Genomic DNA, 18,133 nt, shown 5'->3' with positions numbered 1-18,133 from the left:
GGTTTTATTGAGTATCATATACCCATTGTACACATCAGTGCCTGACAGGTAACAATTATTCTGTAAATGTTTATGTAATGAATTGTGTATTTGTTTCTAGTGCTTCTATAACAAATTATCACAAACTTCATGGCTTACAATGACAAAAATATATTCTATCCCAATGCTGGCAGCCAGAAGTCTGAAATCAAGATGTCACAGGGTTGGTTCCTTATGGAGGCTCTGAGTGATAACCAGTTCTATGCCTTACACCTGGCTCTATTGGCTTCCTGGCAATTGTTGCCTTTTATTGTAGAAACATCACTCTGGGGGTAAACACTTCATTCCAGTCTCTGCCCCTATCTTCACATCATATGCTCCCCGAATATCACTCTGTATGTCCTGTTTTATCTCCTATAAGGACACTCTCATTGGATTCAGGACCCATTCTAATCCATTATGATCTCATCTTGAGCTTTACATTAATCACATCTGCAAAGACACTAGTTTCATGTAAGATCATATTCTTAGTTTCCGGGTGGGCATGAGTTTTTAAAGACTACCTACTCTTCCATCTACTACAAATTTCACAACTAGTTATCTTGGCTAAGTCATTTCTAACGCATAGGGATTTTTTTTCATGACACTTTTCTGAGAAAGGAGAGTAATTAAAAGTATCAAGATCTGGAAAACTCAAATATATAAGTACACATTACCCTGAATAATAAGGTAACAAAGAACTTTCTGATGCCTCAAACAAAACAATTGCAGAAAGTGTGAAGCATGTCCACTGACATATATTGAGGATATAAAAGGGAACAAGGAATGAGATCTAGTAGTAAGACAATTCTTTAAAGATGTTTGTCTTTTATCTAAAGGATGAAGATGAGGATGATAGTGTTCTAGTAGAAGACTCCCTGGGAAAAAGGAACCCATACATAGATTTCAATCTATTAAATAATAATGATAATATGTTTCAGAGAATATATAATAGATTTCTTTAGAGATTATATATAATAGAGATATTTAAAATTATATATATATATATATATATATATATATATATATATATCACATGTACACATACACAACCTATGAGTTATGTTCCACTGGAGAATCTTGGCTGATACAAATATTGAATGGGAATTAGAAAGAGGCATATAACGTTTTTAGAATTAAGAGATATTTGATGTAAACTTTAAAATAATTTTTGTAGTGAATACTTGGAGATAAAATGCAAATTTCCATTAATACATCCCTATGAAATCTAATGTGTAATCATAAAATAATAATAGAGGTACCTGGGCTCAGTCAGTTAAGCATTTTACTCTTCATTTCAGCTCAGGTCATGATCTCAGGGTCATGAGATCAGTGGCAAGGGGCTCTGCATTTAGTAGGGAGTCTGCTGGAGAATCTCTCTCTCCTTCTTCCTCTGCTCCTCCCTCTACTCATATGTGCTCTCTGTCTCTCACTCTCTCTCAAACAAATAAATAAATCTTTAAGATAATAATAACAAATAACTACTAGGAGCTTTTAGAACATTCTTCTAAGTGTTCCATATGAGTTAAAACATTTAAATCTCATATCAACCCTAAGATGTAGGTACTATTATCACATATTCCTATTTTACAGATGACGAAACTGGAGCAAAACACTTGCAAAACTTACAAAGCCAAGGTATATAATTAGGAAATAACAGAGCCAGGCTCTGAACCCAGACATTCTGGCACCAAGCCCCACATCCTTAAACAATGCTATAGTGCCTCTCAAAAGAAGGGCTGTGCTCAACTGAGAGGAAGTAGGTGGTTGAGAGTCCTCCCTTCCTGATTTATAAGGTTACCACTTTATTTCATAGGTGATAGGTATGTTAGTTAGGGTTCTCTAGAGATATTCAGAAAGAATTTATTACAAGGAATTGTCTCAGGCAATTACAGAAGCTGAGCAGTCTCATGATCTGCTGTCTTTGAGTTGGAGGCCCAGGAAAACCAGTGGTATAGTTGTAGTCCCAACCTAAAGGCAAGGAAACCAGGGAGCTGATGGTGTATGTCCCAGTCTGAGTCTAGAGCCTTGAGAACCAGAAGTGCTAATGTTTGAAGGCAGGAATAGATAGATGTTCCAGTTCAAACAGAGAGAAAATTTGCCTTTCCATTGTCCTTTTGTGCCATTCAGGGCCTTAATGGACTGGATGATGCCCACCACACTGGTGAGGCAATCTTTATTCAGTCTCCAAATTCAAAATATACTAATTTCTTCCAGGAACACCCTAACAGAAACACCCATAAGTAATGTTGTAGCAGCTATGTGGGCATTCCTTAGCCTAGTCAAGTTGACACATAAAATTAACCAGCATAAAAGGGGTCCCATATAACTAGAAAGAGTGAAGAGGTTTTATAAAAGTACTATAGAAAACAGGACCTTTACACATGGTACTGGTGTTAACTGAAATATTAGGAGGAAGGACTTTGAAGGCAAACACTCACAGGAAAAGAGAATTATAAAAAGAATCTGAAGAGGTTGTCACTAACTTAATCTCCTGGAAGGTTATTTTGCCTATAATGACAATTTTTTACAAAAGATTGAACTCTACCAGTTTCAATGTTTTTCTCACACAAGACAGGGGTTTTGAGTACTAAGAAAGCTTTTCAAGAGAAATATCAGAAATTACATAAATGCAATAGTATGATGCAGTGAAGGTGGCTGAAGCACTTTCAAAATTAGCAAAATTTGGTTCTTACTGCAAAGGACTAGATAACTAAAAGATGGTATTGAACATGTGGAAGCTTGTGGGACAATCATCCATCACAATCTCTCATCTAGATTTGTCTTAAGAGAAAATTTCTGGTAGCCATAAAGAAAACTATGAATAGCAGATGCATCAGTATCATCAGTTACATGGCCAACTTTTAATAATTGCTTTCCTAGCGACTCAGGAGAAAGTAGTTACTTGGCATGAATTTGTTGAACACATAAATAAACTGCAAACTGAAACTGAAATTCCAGTGCCTCATGGTAAAGGAAAAATCATACATGCTGAAATCACAGAAAAGCAGTAAATATGGTTGTTATTCCAAGTGTAGTAAAACACAAGAGCCTTATTAGTACACTGTACCAGGTGACCCTGAGGTGAGACCAGATAGCAGTGACAACACCATGCCTGCCCTGTCCTTCAAACTTTATTACCTTAATTTGGGCTTGATGAGGAGGGAAGGCATCTAGAGGGAGATCTTGTTGACATAGAGTCAAGTGGGAGGCAATATTGCTTAGTATTTAGCAGTTCAGAATTTAAAGTTAAATTTGGTGTGATTCCTAGCTCTAACTCTTACTAGAAGGTGACTTAGACAAGCCTCTTCTGTAATGTATGGATGACAATGCCTCTCTCCAGAGGCATTCTACCTAGATTCTATCTACTGAGGATTCTATGGTAGAATATGCTTTGAAGGTATATGGCTCAAAACCCAAGAGCTGTGCATTCTTCTTTCTGCAAAGCTCATAGTTGAAGCTGGGTTTGAACCATTTAAATATTTCATGTTAAAATAAGTTCCAAAGGGCACTGGTGTGAATTGGACATAGTTCAGTTCCTCATTGCTACTCCCTATAAAAAGATGACATCTGTAATATAAAGTGCATGGACATTTTTACTTATATGATTCTTGAAATTGTAATCATCACTGAAGTAAAAGAACTAGAACAGAGAAAAAAGGCCTACCTTTGATATTGTGCACGATGATTTATTTTACATTTTGCAGCACATACTTTTCCATACTTCAGACGGCATCAACATGGGAAGAACTGAGCTTTTTAAAAGGTTATAGCACATGAAAGACAAAAGGAAAGGCCATTTCATCTTGAACAGGAAAAAAAAAAGAAAGAAAGAAAAGAAAAAAGAAAGTAGGAAATATTTGCTTCGAATTCAACAAAGCCTCATGAGGAGAGACCTACCGGCGGACAGATTAAAAAAAAAAAAAAAAAAAAAAAAAAAAGTAGAGTAAAACCTGGTTTTCTCAGAGTTAAAGTTGCACTGAAAACTAACACAAGATTGCTCAGCTAAGAGAGTAAGTGAAACTGAAACTTTATGAAGGATGCACAGGTAAATGGTAGAGCACTTCCAAGACTGCAACACCAGACAGAGCATTTTTCTAATCCAGAGAATATGCACCATGATGAGAAATTGGAGAAATATGAACCAGTAATAAAAGATACTTAGACGAAGATAATTTTTAGTAGGATGGGCTGACTAAAAGGTCCCTGTGACAATGGAGAAATCGAAGAAAATATCAGTGTTCCATGTGCAAGTTAAAATTGGTTGCTAATTCCAAATAGTGAAGGGTAGATTTCATTCACTAGAATAGTTTCTATGGAATTTTGAAAATAGCAGTTGCCTTTAAAATATACAGCAGCTTTAATACTGAGATACAATGTATTGGAGTCACCATAAGTAAGCAGGAGGGATAAATTAAAGTGCTATTGAGATGTATCAAAGATTAAGTTCTCATACATTAGGTCCTGAAAAAAATTCTGACCCTTATCTTAATAAATTAATAAAATGAGATTAAAATCAGAGGAAGTTAATAAATATTATAAACATTGCTTCTGGTAACTATATGCAATGTTCTAAGATGTAATTTTATCTACTATCCTAAATATGTTCTATATGAACATAAGAGCTGCAACATATAAATTTGTGAAAATACGTATGTATAATTGTATCAGGCATAAGGAAAACATTAAATTTCAATATATTGTTTAATAATAATAATAAACAAAGTTATTCACAAGTGGAGAGAGCATGAATTGAGATAAGCAGATACTGTATCGAATGTGTTAAATATCAAATAAAGTAATATATAAAATAAATACATCAGAATAAATATAGTATTTACTGTAGCATTTTCCACCTTTGTTGTGCAAAATATTTAGGAGGTTTCCTTTTTTTTTTTTAAATGGAGGAATGGGTAGTATAATTCAATTACTAAGAAGTAGAAATAAAGAGATAGAAGCCATAGTCCTATTCCCACTTTCTAAAAGGGAAAATTAAGGTGCACCTGGGTGGCTCAGTCAGTTGGGTGTCCAAGTCTTGGTTTTGGCTCGGGCTATGGTTTCAGGGTAGTGAGGTCACACCCCAGGTCAGTTCCATGCTCAGTGCAGAACAGGCTTGAGATTCCCTCTCTCTTCCTTTCCCTTCTGCCCTTCCCATTACTCGCACTCACATGTGCTTGCTCTCTCTCTTCTCAAATACATGGATAAAATCTTAAAATTAAAGGGAAAATGTAAATAAAAAAACTATAATTTAGCATGCAGAAATATGTAGCTCTAGTTTACCGACTCCTCCTGCCCACCTCTCCCCTATCCAAACTCCAGGAATATAAATGCTGTGGTCCTTAACTCATCTACATATATGAAAATTTTTCAAAAAATGTATGCCTAGATGGACACATGGCTGGCTTAGCGGTTGAGTGTCTGCCTTCAGCTCAGGGTGGGATCCTGGAGTCCTAGGATCGAGTCCCACATCAGGCTACCCACAGGGAGCCTGCTTCTCCCTCGACCTATGTCTCTGCCTCTCTCGTGTCTCTCCTGAATACATAAATAAAAATCTTTTAAAAACATTTAGTCTGGAGGGTAAATTGCTACACCAAAGAATTTATGCATCTTTACTTTTACTGAATGTTGCCAAATTCTCATGAAAATATTTTACCAATTTACCTCATATAACATCTTCCTTAATATATATTGGCAAATTATTAAAAGTATTCTTCTCACAGCCTTTCTCAATTGGGGTTTCTTATCTGAATCACAGAACACAGAAAATGAAATGAGTGACAATATTCTCAATTCTCCCAAGGATGGAATATAACTAGTACCATTCTAAATGAACTGGAGAGAAGTTAATTCATTACAAATGTTCAAGGCCTTAAGGGATTATATCTTAACACTCTTCTGAACTCTGATTGAAAAAGTTGTATCATGAGTGGTAAATGATAATATGATAGCCTACTGAAGAACTAATTTGCATTTTGCTCATTAGAAATGCGTTCCACTCCTTCAGTTCCTATATATGCCAAGTCTTCCATTAGGTCTCAACAATACCTATCGTAAGTACCAAATAATACTCCTTTCACTATCAATCCTACTCTACCTTAACCTGTTCTACTTATTTTTTTCATTATACTCCTTCATATAGATTCCTATATATATGTCTATTTCAGATGTATTTCAAAATGCATTTTCCTTAATTCTACTAAATCATTTTTTTTCACATTTCAGTATACCTGAATTAACTGTGCCTCTTAAAATTAACTCATGATATAGAAATTCTATGCTTTCAAAGGATAGATATAACTAAGTAGAGTTATGTCTCACTAATAAGAAAACTGAAGAAATATGGGATGATAAAACACATGGGTACTTATTTTATGTAAAGCAATCATTTCAGTTAATTTAAACAAGTACACTCAAATGGTTGATAATTAATTTAAATAAGTGTATGATTGTTGGCATATATAGACTTTCAATCATCTATCTATAAAGAGATCTGTAGTTTAAAGCAGAAAAAGAGTAAACAGTTCTTGAATCTTGGAATAAACATATCTTTGTAATTCCACTTGCAGACTTTTATATTTAAAGAAATAGACATGATTTTAAGAATTCCTTTATTCCAAAAAAAAAAACATTTAAAAATTAATAAAAATACAGTTTGAGAAATAGTTTCATACTACAGGATAAATGAAGTGTTAATTCCCTTTATAGTTTTGTATTCTTAAAAAACAAGTAGAAAAAAGTCCATATGAGGATAATGGTATAGGGCAGCCATCTACAAGCTGGGACGATAGCTTCCACCACAATTCAAACTTGCTGGTACCTTCAGTATGAACTTCTAGCCTCCGGAACCATGAAAAAAATCAATGTCTCTTGTTTAAACCCTGCTGTCTATGGAATTTTGTTTTGGTAGCTTAAGCAGACCAACATATTTATAGACACTTCAAGTATCTTGGATTAAATCATCTTCATTCCTATTTCCTTTTTCAATCACTGATTTGAAAATAATGGGATGTATACTAATCCTAATTAATAGTAACCTGTAGCGAAATGATCAACATGAGGGGGCACCTGGGTGGTTCAGTCAGTTAAGTACCTGACTCTTGATTTCAGCTTAGGTTCAATCTCAGGGTACTGGGATTGAGAGCCCCGCATTGGACTCCACACTCAGCTGGGAGTCTGCTTGGGATTCTCTCTCCCTCTCCTTCTCCCCTCTCCCTCCCCCTGCTCTCTCTCAAATAAATAAAGAAACCTTAAAAAAAATAAAGATCAACATGAGGATGGCCACTAATAAAAATCATATTATCATTGTTCTGAAAGTTATGTTAAAAACAGTTTAAAAGTCAAGAAAAAGAAATGAAATGTATTCTACAGATGAAGACCAATAATATTTGACATATGATTTTCACTGAAAAAGGGAATTATCTATATAGTAAAACTAATGAAATTGCTTAGTAATGCAATTAGTTAAAAATATATATTGAGAATATTCTTTTCTAAACAAATAATAGAAATGTAAAGGAAAAAAGTTCAGAGATGAACAAGTATTTGTAAATACTTTTTTAAAAAATTAGGAAACCTACAGGACATTTAGGAGGAAACCTCATATTTTTAACAAAGTACCAAAAAAAAAACTTTGAACAAATGGAGAAAGAACAAAAGTTTCCTCTAGTTTTAGTCTTTTTTCCCTTAATTTCTTTTTTTTTTCCCTTAATTTCTTTTTTTTTTCCCTTAATTTCTTTATTTAAATTGTGTGTATGTGTGTGTGCATGTGTAAATAACTCAACTCAAACCCTCCTTAAACTACTAACAGCGGTTTACACTCACTGAAGATATTTTGGGCAATTTAAAAATTGTGTTTTACATTCTTTTCCAAACTTTTAACATTCCAAATGTAGGAATGCTTAAAAGTACAATGTTGACTTAATTCATCACTAATCTGTAAAAGTGTGTAAAACACACAGCTGCTCTGCAAAGTATCAAGCTTGCATTGCATGTTTTCCAATCATTCTGAACAACTTGCTCAAGAAAACATTGCTTTTTCCTGCCTTAAGTATACACCTTCTCAAGGCAAAGAACATATTTTAAAATGATTATGTGTATGGTATACTATACAATATGAGATATACACACACACACACACACAGCTGGTTATAGATTGGTTTAGGTTAACAACTGTCAATTTAATGGATCAATTTTCAGAGAGCCAGTCAAACACATACTTCATTAATTTAGTAGTATCCAGAGACTGAGAAACCAATGTGTTATGTTATTTCCACTCTTTTTTCTCATGCAACTTCTGCCTCACTTTTTGACTCAGCCCACATATTTTTTGAAGATTTTATTTTTTATTTAAGAGAGAGAGACAGCGTGTGTGTGTGTGTGTGTGTGTGTGTGTGTGTGAGAGAGAGAGAGAGAGAGAGAGAGAGAGAGAGAGAGAGAGAGCATGAGCAGGAGGAGGGGCAGAGGGAGAAGCAGACTCACCTCCGAGCAGGAAGCCCGACACATGACTTGATGCCAGGACCCTAGGATCATGACTGAACCGAAGGCAGATGCTTAACCAACTGAGCCACCCAGGCACCCCTCAGCCCTTATATTTTTATGTCAATTCCTGATATAAGTGACTATTTGGCATCTCATAAATTGAAAACACTTTATGAAGTTATAATACTAATATTTTAAAAGGTCATCTTTTAAAAATGCAACTTCATCATTTTCTACAATTGTTGATATTTTTATTCACAGTATATTGAAAAAGATCCTTTGAGATGTAGCAATTTCAATGCCATGAGGGACATATTTTAATAAAACTGAAATGATATAATTGGACACACATTATTAATAAAATGATTCAGTCAAAAAAGTCTAATAGCAATTTGACTTTATTTTTTTATTATTTATTTTTATTTATTTATGATAGTCACAGAGAGAGAGAGAGAGGCAGACACATAGGCAGAGGGAGAAGCAGGCTCCATGCACCGGGAGCCTGATGTGGGATTCGATCCTGGCTCTCCAGGATCGCGCCCTGGGCCAAAGGCAGGCACCAAACCGCTGCGCCACCCAGGGATCCCAATTTGACTTTATTTTAAATTTATATATAATGAGACACCTGGGTGGCTGAATGGTTGAGCATCTGCCTTAGGCTCAGGGTGTGATCCCCGGGTCTGGGACTGGATGGAGTCCCACATTGTGCTCCTTGAATGGAGCCTACTTCTCCCTCTGCCTAGGTCTCTGCCTCTCTCTCTCTCTCTCTCTCTCTCTCTCTCTCTCTTTCTGTGTCTCATGAATACATAAAGAAAATCTTTAAAATAAATAAATTAATAAATATGTAAATAAATAAATTTATATAAGTGAACACCTTACACTGTGAGTCTGGTATTGTCTTTACACAACATATCTCATAATTCTGATACTAGTATAATATTTATGTACTATTTCATATATCATATTGTTCTGAGTAAGGCAATTCCTTTTTGTTTGAATCCTTCTCAGTGATAATACATTTTCTCTCTCTGTCTCTCTTTCTCTCTCTCTCTTTCAATTCCTATATATGTGTATATAAACTATCTCTCATTTACACAAATTTCCTTGAGGTCAAAGATTACTCCATTTTCTAACCCCAGTTCACAGTACCTTGTGCCAAGTTAATATAATGTCATCAGTAAATATCTGTTGAATTCAGCTCTATTCTATTTATTTAGAATTGATGTTGTGCCAAAGGTATTTGGAACTTGAGACTAAGATTAATTCATCATATCTGAAAGGCTGATAAGAGATAAACAGTATAATTTTCTTCTGGCTCAATTCATGCAACTCATATATGAGCCTTAAAAAAGGGAGAGGTACCATTAATAAAAACCATATGAATGCATGATATGAGTTCTTTTGCCATACTCTCTAAATGCAGTTCAACAAAATTAGAATACAGTGGAATTGCAGTGGAATACAGTAGAAAGTGGAATATTCTATTCCACCCTGCCATGACTTTGATAACTTGATATGTAGCTATTCATTAAATGCTATTGAAGGGATAATAAATTAAAAAAGACTGAGAAAGTAAGTTTGCATTACTGAATAACTGGACTTGTATATGGGGAAAGAGAGATGCCACTGTTACATGAAGCATCCTTGGAGGCAAGGCTTATGAGATTAAAAATACATTAGATTTGAAGTGTAGAAATCAGCAAATGTTTGGTTAGTTATTTATCAAAAGGCCAATCTCCATTTTACAATAGTGTATTTCTTATAGTGTACCAATGTAATTGTTTCTTTTGAATCATCAATATTCATTATGGTATATTTTATAGAGATATGCTATACATCTTTAAATCTCCTCCTTTAAAATTTTCATATTTACAATCTACGATTCTCAATAGATTTTATTTTTTTAAGATTTATTTATTTATTCATGAGAGACCGAAAGAGGCAGAGACATAGGTAGAGGGAAGAGCAGGCTCCTCACAGGGAGCCTGATGCGAAACTCGATCCTGGATCCTGGGATCACACCCTGATCTGAAGGCAGATGCTCAACTGCTGAGCCACCCTGGCGTCCCCTTAATAAATTTTATAATCAAAGGGGAGGGCAATATGTATTCCTTTTATTGTGGAAAAACACACAACAAAATTTACCACTTAAACCATTTTTAAATGCACAATACGGTAGTGCTAACTATACACAGATTGTTGTGCAACAGATCTGTAACATTGGTTTTTTTTAAATTTTTATTTATTTATGATAGTCACACAGAGAGAGAGAGAGAGAGAGGCAGAGACACAGGCAGAGGGAGAAGCAGGCTTCATGCACCGGGAGCCCGACGTGGGATTCGATCCCGGGTCTCCAGGATTGCGCCCTGGGCCAAAGGCAGGCGCTAAACCGCTGCGCCACCCAGGGTTCCCCTGTAACATTGTTTTCCATCTCTTGGATATTGTAAATAATATTGCAATGAATATTAGAGAACATATATCCCTTAGAAATAGTGATTTCATTTCCTTCAGTTGCATACCTAGAAGTGGAGTTGCCAGATTATATAGTAATTGTATTATTAATTTTTTAAGGAATTACAGTTTTTCATAAAGGATGCACCATTTTACATTCTCATCAACAGTGAATAAGGGTTCCAATTTCTCAGCATCCTCCCCAACATTTGTTATTTTCTATTTTTTTTTCCACTTTGTTTTGATAGTGACCATCCTAACAGGTGTGAGGAGATATCTCATTGTGGTTTTGATTTATATTTTCCTGATGATTGGTCAAATGGAACATCTTTTCAGATGTTTTTTGGCTATTTGTGTATCTTCGTAAGAAAAATGTCTAGTCAAATCCTGGGGCCACATTTTTTTTTTTTAAGTTAGTCATCTAGTTTTTTTGGTTGCTGTTTTATTGGGTTGTAGGAATTTTCTATATTTTGGATCTCTATCCATTATGTGTGGTTTTCAAATGTCTTCTCCCCTTCCATGGGTTGTATATGTTTTATATTTACTCTACTGATATTTCTTTCCCATGCAGAAGTATTAGTTTTATATAGTCCCATTATTTTTATTTTTGCTTATTTTATTTTTGCTTTTATTTTGTTGCCTATGATTTTGGTATCATATACTCAAGAAATCATTGCTAAATCCAATGTCACGAAACTTTTCCCCTACATTTTATTTTTTGGAGCTTTATACTTTCAGGTCTTATGATTAGGCCTTTAATCCATTTTGAGCTCACTTTTTGTTTGGTATCATTGGTAGTTTTATATTTCTGGCTCTAAATATCACTCTACCATTATAACATGGGATAAAGATCTTTCTTTCCCATGGTAATTCACTGCAACCAGCTTGTGTAACACCAAATATTATTATTCTTACTATGCTAGTTCTATTTGTTTTCCTTTTGATAGATTTGTATTTTCCTTCTTTTTTAAAAAAAAAATAGATCTGCTTCATTCCAAAGCACTGTTAGATTTATCATTATATTTTATTCTTCATCTTTCTATTTAGGATATTGGTAACCAAGGTTCTCAAGAGACACCATTTCCTTGCACACCTAATATTGACTGTTTCAGCCTTTATGTGAGTTCAAAATTTAGATATTTAAGAGTAAACCATGATCTATTGAAAGAGGTTATTTTAAGTTTTATTTTTTTAATCTAAGTAACAGAAACTCCCATCACTTTTTCTTTTTCTTTTTTTTTTTAAGATTTTATTTATTTATTCATGAGAGACACACACAGAGAGAGAGGCAGAGAGAGACACAGGCAGAGGGAAAAGCAGGCTCCATGCAGGGAGCCCAATGTGGGACTTGATCCAAGGACTCTAGAATCATGTCCTGGGCCGAAGGCAGGCACTCAACATCTGAGCCACCCTGGCATCCCTCCCATCACTTTTTCTTAACCATTAGTCATGAAAGTTTTTTTTTTTTCCTTTTGCTTTACAGTCTCAAGAGTACAGATTTTTGCCCCTGCCTTAGGAATGGCTGATAAAGACAGTCTCATCCATTGTGATGTTCTGAAAACATATCTGTTCTCTTCTAAGGACCAAGGTGATCCAATTATTTGTTTACAGTAAATGACTGACATTGAAAATTATAGCTTTTCTTCTTAGGGTAAGTAAATTTTCGACATCCCTCTCTTCTTTCTCACTCCCTCCTTGATAGATACATAGAAAGATTATAACAATGTATGCAAACAAACTCTAAATACATATATACTTATTAAATCATATAAATGCATACTTTCTCAGGACAAGAATTAAGATATTAAAAGAATACCAGGCAGACACTCATGCTTTCCATCCTTCTTTCTTTTGTAACTTATAAGTGATCTCAAGGAAAACTAAATGGCATAGGACTTGTGTACTGTGACTTTCAAAACCATCTCTTTTTGCAGGTAACTTGAGGATTACAGCAAAGATTGCTTCAGGTTTTCTAGCAATTTCTGTTTCATGTCTATGCAGTAATAGGATCTCATCTGTTTTGATGATACTGATTCCATTTAGGACAAATCTAAACTCAGAAATAAATCATTGTTACACAAAGCTAACTTTGGATATATACAGGCTGAAAGAGATCTAATCAACAAATACACTGAACCATGAGAAATTTAAGTCTGACACAAAGCAAACAGAGACGAACATGTTATTGTAGGGCTGAGTCATTATTGAAGTATTAAAGTCTTTTATGAGTATGGTTACCAAGCCACTGAGAAAACGGTTTTCCTATTTCTCAAAAGATGCACACATCCTCAGCCAACAGTTCATCATTCAACAATCGTCCTGGACCATAGTTCATAAACCTAAAATCAAGTCATCAGTACTTTCCCATAACACACCAATGACATTTTCCCTCTTTAAATTTTAGGGAGAAACAAAATATTTCCTAGTTAACTAAGCCCTTTTTGTTATGACGATGGTTTCCTAGTCTTTTCAGGTAAAAAGTCTATATTCTACACTTTACCTCTCAGCATTCTTCTTAAACTCTTGAGAGCCTCATTTTGGTTAGCCAATGACATCCTGTCCTCTAGTGGAAAACACTTGCCTCTGATGAATTCACTTTGTCTAGCTAAATCCAAAGTAAAAAACATTGTCTCTTTTCACCCGATTGCTGGAGCAACTCAGAGAATGAGGTATGTCATGGTAACCTATCAAGACTCATTCTTTGAAAAGGGCCAAATTGTTCTGGTAATTTTGAGGATGACATGGAAGAACTCTGACAAGACCTTTCATTCATTTTGTCACTTTGGCTAATAATATTTGTTGACTATCGATATCTAAATTGTGCCTATCATTGCTCCATCTTCACAAGAGATAATGTTTCCAAAAAATTGTTCTAGATAACTGGAATGCCTGCAATAAAGGGAGAATGACATCCTCTTCTCCAATTGGAAAATTCTAAATTACTGGATGTACTGGCAATATTCTAAAAACTTGAAGCAAGAGATTGAAATAGTTTGTTTGAAGGCAATGATGCATAAAACAAAGACATTTTATCTATTCATATCATTCAATAGACTTTTTACACTAGTATTACAATATATTTTCATTGTCAATTCTTTTATATAACACCCTCAAGACCACTAGAATGTAAGATATGGAGGACAGAGATAATATTTCATCCTCTCTTGAATTTGTAGACATACATATGACACTAATACCTAAACTGTGGTCATTAGATAATAGTGTAATACATCCATATTGGCGTGATAAATATATTTTCCTTTTTTTCCCTCTTTTCATAGCATACTTACAGTTGTGTCAAGCATTCTTCCAGTCATTCTAGGAATGATTCATTCTCTGTTTAAGCCTAAGAAGTTAAAATATAGGTAAGCATTTAGTTATTTTCTCGGGTGGTCTTCTTCAGACAAGCAGGGAAATGATTTTTTTCCTTGTGTTCTTTTGTATATATGTGTGTGTACATTGTTGTTGTTTGTTTGTTGTAAGAATCCTTAACATTGGACCTATCTTTCTAGCATGTTTTATTTATTTTTTAATATTTTATTTATTTATTCATGAGAGACACATAGAGAAGCAGAGACATAGGCAGAGGGAGAAGCAGTCTGTCTGCTGGGAGCCTGATGCACAACTTGATCCCAGAACCCTGGAATCACGCCCTAAGCCAAAGGTAGGTGCTCAACCACTGAGCTACCCAGGCATCCCTCTTAGCATATTTTAAAGTTCACAATAGGGTGCTGTCAACTACAGGCACTGTGCTATACAGCAGATCTCTAGAACTTACTCATTTTGCATAATAGAACCTTTAAAGCCATTGGAAAAAAACAATTCTTAGGAATCATGTCTATTAAAACATATATTATTTAAAAACAGAAAGAGAGAGAGAGAGTACAAGTAGGGAGGAAGGGTAAAGGAAAAAGCAGACTCTCTGCTAGGCAGAGAGCCCCATGCAGGGCTTGATCCCAGGACCCTGGGATCATGACCTGAGCCAAAGGCAAACAGACACTTAACCAACTGACCCACCCAGGTGCTCCATAAGCCAAGTTTAATATTTTACTTCCAAACTGCCCAACAAAATAGTACTTGAACATTTATTATATATCAAGCACTAGCTGGGGACACTCTTTAGATAAAATTGTATTTCATTCCCATAACAACTTAAGCAGTAGTTTTAATTAACAAATATTTAAATTAGAATCACAGGTGTAATAAAGTTTTAAATTCTAGAGCTGTGCAAAAATAACTTACATAGATAAATTTTCAGATATAAAACCAGTTATAAACAGATTTCTGGCTTCATATACTTTCACACATTTGTAGAAAAAATATAGATCTACTGTAAACATCAGCACTTGGGTACATCATAAGTATGAATCTTATTCCCTCAAGAATTAAGGAACACTCAGAATAGCAGCTGTATAAATCTATATCCATATGTACTCTACAAAATCCTGCATTTAATTTAAAAATTTCTCATTTTGTATTGTTGAAGTGCTACAAAAGCACTTCTTTCCATTTTGTAGGCAATTATGTAACAAATTAATGACAGAGGCTTTATGACCAACCTCTTGGAAGATGTGTACAAATAATGCTCACATGTATTTTTGCAAGTTGATCAGCTTATTTCTATCATTCAAAAATCTTGCAAGAAGGTGTGAATCGTGTTTGACATTGTTATGGAATTATTATGGTATAATAATTTTTCATAAAGTCATTACAGAGTAAATCTATATCCAGTACCTATATTATAATAACCGTTCTGTAAAGCTGAGTATCATTTCCCCTACAAAGAAATTTAAAATCAGTTTTAGCTGACTGTGGAGGGGCCTCGGTGTCCATCGAAAGATGAATGGATAAAGAAGATGTGGTTTATGTATACAATGGGATATTACTCAGCCATTAGAAATGACAAATACCCACCATTTGCTTCAACGTGGATGGAACTGGAGGGTATTATGCTGAGTGAAATAAGTCAATCGGAGAAGGACAAACAGTGTATGTTCTCATTCATTTGGGGAATATAAATAATAGTGAAAGGGAATAGAAGGGAAAGGAGAAGAAATGGGTAGGAAATATCAGAAAGGGAGACAGAACATAAAGACTCCTAACTCTGGGAAACGAACTAGGGGTGGTGGAGGGGGAGGAGGGCGGGGGGTGGGGGTGAATGGGTGACGGGCGCTGAGGGGGCACTTGACAGGATGAGCACTGGGTGTGATTCTGTATGTTGGTAAATTGAACACCAATAAAAAATAAATTTATTAAAAAAAAAGAAAAAGAAAAAAAGAAAATAAAAATAAAAACAAGAGGGAAAAATAAAAAAATTTAAAAAAGAATAAAAATAATATAATTTAAATCTTACTTCCTGTCCTATCTAAAGAGTTAACATTTTAATTGCAAATATGCTCTTTGAATAAAGTTTCAATTTATATATTATTTTATATGGCTTTATATAGCAATTTTTAATAAATTATATTAATTTCCACTGAGATTCCCTAGAAACCTAATTATAATGGCTACATGATATTACATTTTTGCATGTATCTTAACTTACCATATAATTTCTCCTTTGTTGTATATTCATTTAGTTCCAGTTTTCCTTGTCATAAATATTACAATTAAAATTTTGCATTTAAAAAAAAGGAATTCGTGAGTCATCATTATTAATTAATCTAATTCAATTGTCTGTCTCTCCTTATTTTTAAGATGAAGATGTAATAATGGATCCGAGTTTTTAAGACTATAATATATAACTTATCTTGATTGCAGATTTTGTTTAATAATCTCTGACCAGTATTTTAAGTGATAAGGTTGAATGTATTGAAATTAGAGTAGAATAGAATAAAAATGAAACTATGGTTCATACATAATAAGGATAACTTTTTTATAATTAACTTTTTTATATTCCTATATATACTGGTCAAGACAAACAAACATATATTGCTGTAGGTCATTATCAAAATTTTCCAAATCACTGGGTTTTGTGAAGAAAGAGATGATTTTGTGAATCAGATGAAATTTATGCATATACATTTCCATACCAATTAATTATGATTTCCAGAGGCCTTCCATGGATTAATCCCTTGTTGAACTGAGAATTTCAGGTCAAGTCACAATAGAGTATATGTGCCCTAATTGCTTTTCTAGCTTTAAATGTTCTAATAATGGTGCTTTTGAAGTTCTTAAATAGCCTAAGTAGGAGACAGGTGTCAGATAAAAACTATTAATTATAATGAAAATAAAGAAGGGAAAAAACCCTGGAATTTCAGGTGAAAAGGGTTTAGGTTGACTTAAGTTGGGAGCTGATGAAAATATAGCTGTGCTGAAGAAATAATATATCTAGGAGATGCGTACTGAGGAGGATTTGGGGCCAATGTAGATCCGTGAGAGAACAGTGACCTTTATTTATTCAATATCTATCTATCAAGCTGCACTGTACACTGATAACATAAGAGCTAGGAACTAGTGATACATCAGTGAAGAAAAGATGTAAAAATTCCCCTTTGTGAGGGGCACCTGGGTGTCTCAGTTGGTTAAGTTCTGACTTCGGTTCAGGCCCTGATCTCAGGATCCTGGGATTAAGCCCCCATCGGGCTCTGAGCTCAGTGGGAAGTCTGCTTGTCCCTCTGCCCTTCCCCCTGCTTGTGCTCTCTCTCTCTCTCTATCTCTCTTTCTTATTCTCTTTAATGTGAATAAATAAAGTCTTTTTTAAAAAGATTCCCCTTTGTGGAGCTTGTGTTCTAGTGGGACCTGCGGAGAAAAGCTGTGTATAAAAGATGATTTTGCAGTTGAGTGCTGACAAGGCAGGCATACAGAGTGTAGTAGGATGAATTTATGGAAACAGTACTATGAACTAGAGAAGTTTTAATTAATTTGGCAACTTTAACAAGAAATATGGGAAAACACAGAGTTCGCTTGCAAACACCTTACACAAAGGTAAGAAAACAATGAGAAAATTATTTTAAAGATTTATTTATTTATTTTAGAGAGAAAGAGAGACAGAGAGTGCTCACTTATGTGAGAGGGACAGGGAGGGAGGGGGCAGAGTGAGAGGGAGATGAACAATCCTCAAGAAGACCCTGAGATCATGACCTGAACCAAAATCAAGAGTTGGGGTGCTCAACTCACTGAGCCACTCAGGTGCTCTGAAAATTTTTGATATAATCAAACTAACATTTTTGTTTTATATATAACA

Source organism: Vulpes lagopus, chromosome 7 (genome assembly GCF_018345385.1).
Source record: "Vulpes lagopus strain Blue_001 chromosome 7, ASM1834538v1, whole genome shotgun sequence".
Classification (NCBI taxonomy): Eukaryota; Metazoa; Chordata; class Mammalia; order Carnivora; family Canidae; genus Vulpes; species Vulpes lagopus.
Note: the sequence above shows the minus strand (reverse complement) of the source record.